Below are 2223 nucleotides of genomic sequence, written 5' to 3'. Positions count from 1 at the left end.
CTCCAGATTTCTTGGCACAACTTGGACAGCATCTGTTAGCTTAAATATGTCAATTGATATACCATCTATTCTTGGGTTCTTATTTTTGCTATATCCTTCAAAGCAGCTTGAATTTCTTCCTTCATCAGCATAGGCTCTTGCTCATATGTTATTTCATTAAATTTTTCTGTGTTTGCCAATTCCTTTTGATACAGTGACTCAGTATATTCTTTCCATCTTCTTTTAATACTTCCTGGATCATTTAATATTTTGCCTAAAGCATTCTTGATGGACCTTGAAACCCTCCACCCACATCTCAGGTAAATGTGGAATCCCCCAAGCCGTGTGGGATCTGTTCTAAGGCCGTCACTAAAAAAAAAAGTAAACCAGTATAAATTAAAAATTTTATTATAAAAAAGAATTGTACTCATGATAGCAAATGATATGAAGCATGCATATATCAGCACTATGGAGATTACTCCCTCAATGCAGCAAACTGAGAGATTATCTTGTCATTATGACTTCCTTACCCTCCCAGTCCTCCAGTAAGTGTAGGCCGCAGTCCCAGGACATACTTTCTTTTTTAAATGTTTTTATTTTTTATTTTATTATTTGTGTGTGTGTGCCGTCAAATCAGATCTGACTGGTACAGGAGAAAATTACCCCTCCTTCTCCAGCAGAGCATCTGGTGCCTCTGGGATTGCAGTGCAGCTTTTTGCCACTAGGCCACCAGAGCTCCCTAGAACATACTTTCTTATATCAGCTCTCTGGTCTTTGCTGTGGCTGCTCCTGTGTCTTGTAGATCTGGCTATTGCCAGGATCTCTAGCCCCAAAGGGCACATTTTGCATTCTCTTCTCCTTTGCTGGTAGTGAGATACTCTGAATTTCTGGTGCTGAATATGTTCAATCTAAACCTAATGGAATGGCCGAACTGACATCCTGTTTACATGTTTCTGTCCAGCCATGTGACAAAATCAAGGTAAATGACCTTCAAAACCGTTTTGAACAGTAGACCTACTACATTATGAGCCACACACAATCCTCCAGCAAGCTCTGGCAAAGGCCCTTGGCTTTAGCTCTGTGGAGTAGCAGTCTCAGGTCAGCTCTGTCTCATGATGAGTTTCCAATTATCTGCTGTGGCTGCTACTGCTGTTCTACTGTGGACCCTGTGGTTTTACTAAGGAAAGAATTCCTGGCACCAATGGATATTTGCTACTTTCTATGCTGCTTCTTCATAGCCCGTAGTGAAATTCCACTGCCACTGAATTTGCTCAAATTTAAACCTGGTGGAATGTCAAACTAACCAATCCCTTGTAGATAGACTGCTCAAAGTATATGAAGCTAAGTTGCATTATTATTGCTTCTAAGGGCACTCTGGTTGCACTTTCTCTAAGACATATTTATTTATTCTCTTGATAGTATATGGTACATTCTGTATTCTTCTCCAAAACCATAACTCAAAGACATCAGTTCTTCTTTTATTGTTATTCATTGTCCAACTTTCACATGCAAAGCAGGTGATCTGAAAGACCATTTCTTGGATCAGGCACACCTTAGTCTTTAAGCTGACATCATTGCTCTTCAGTCCTTTGGAGAGATCTCTAACAGCAGATTTTTTCAGTGTAATAAATCTTTTAATTTCTTGACTGTTGGTACCAAGGGTATTGATTGTGCATTCAAGTAAGATGAAATCATTCACAATTTCTATTTCTTCATCCATCATGATGTTGCCTATTGGCTCAGTAGTGATAATATACATTTTCTTGATATAGAGATGTAATTAATATTTAAGGCTGCAGTCTTTGATCTTCTGCAGTCAGTGTTTCAAGTCCTTTTCATCTTCAGCCATTAAGGTTGTGTCATTTGAATAATGCAGATAGTTGCTGAGTCTTTCTCTGAGCTTGGTGCCACATTCTTCTTTACAAAGTCTTCTTTCTTGAATGATTTACTCAACATATAGGTTTAGTGGATATAAAGAAAGAATACAGCCCTGAAGCTCACTTTTCTTAATTGTAAATTATGCAGTGTTCCCTTGCTCCTTTTGGACTACAGGTTCTTAAATCTAGGTATTGATTTTGCATGAGGTAAATTAAATATTTTGAAGTTCCCAATCTCCTTTATTTTAGTCATAATTTTATTTTAATTAGAACTCCAGAAAACTTTCTAGTATGATGGATAATTAGATAGCTGGCAGTTCAAGCCCTTTTTACCAAGACACGAGGAAACAAAGATAATATTTTTTTT

Source organism: Elephantulus edwardii, unplaced genomic scaffold (genome assembly GCF_000299155.1).
Source record: "Elephantulus edwardii isolate Elephantulus edwardi_28Jun2011 unplaced genomic scaffold, EleEdw1.0 scaffold00012, whole genome shotgun sequence".
NCBI lineage: Eukaryota > Metazoa > Chordata > Mammalia > Macroscelidea > Macroscelididae > Elephantulus > Elephantulus edwardii.
The sequence above is the reverse complement of the archived record's forward strand: the minus strand, read 5'-3'. Positions refer to the sequence as shown.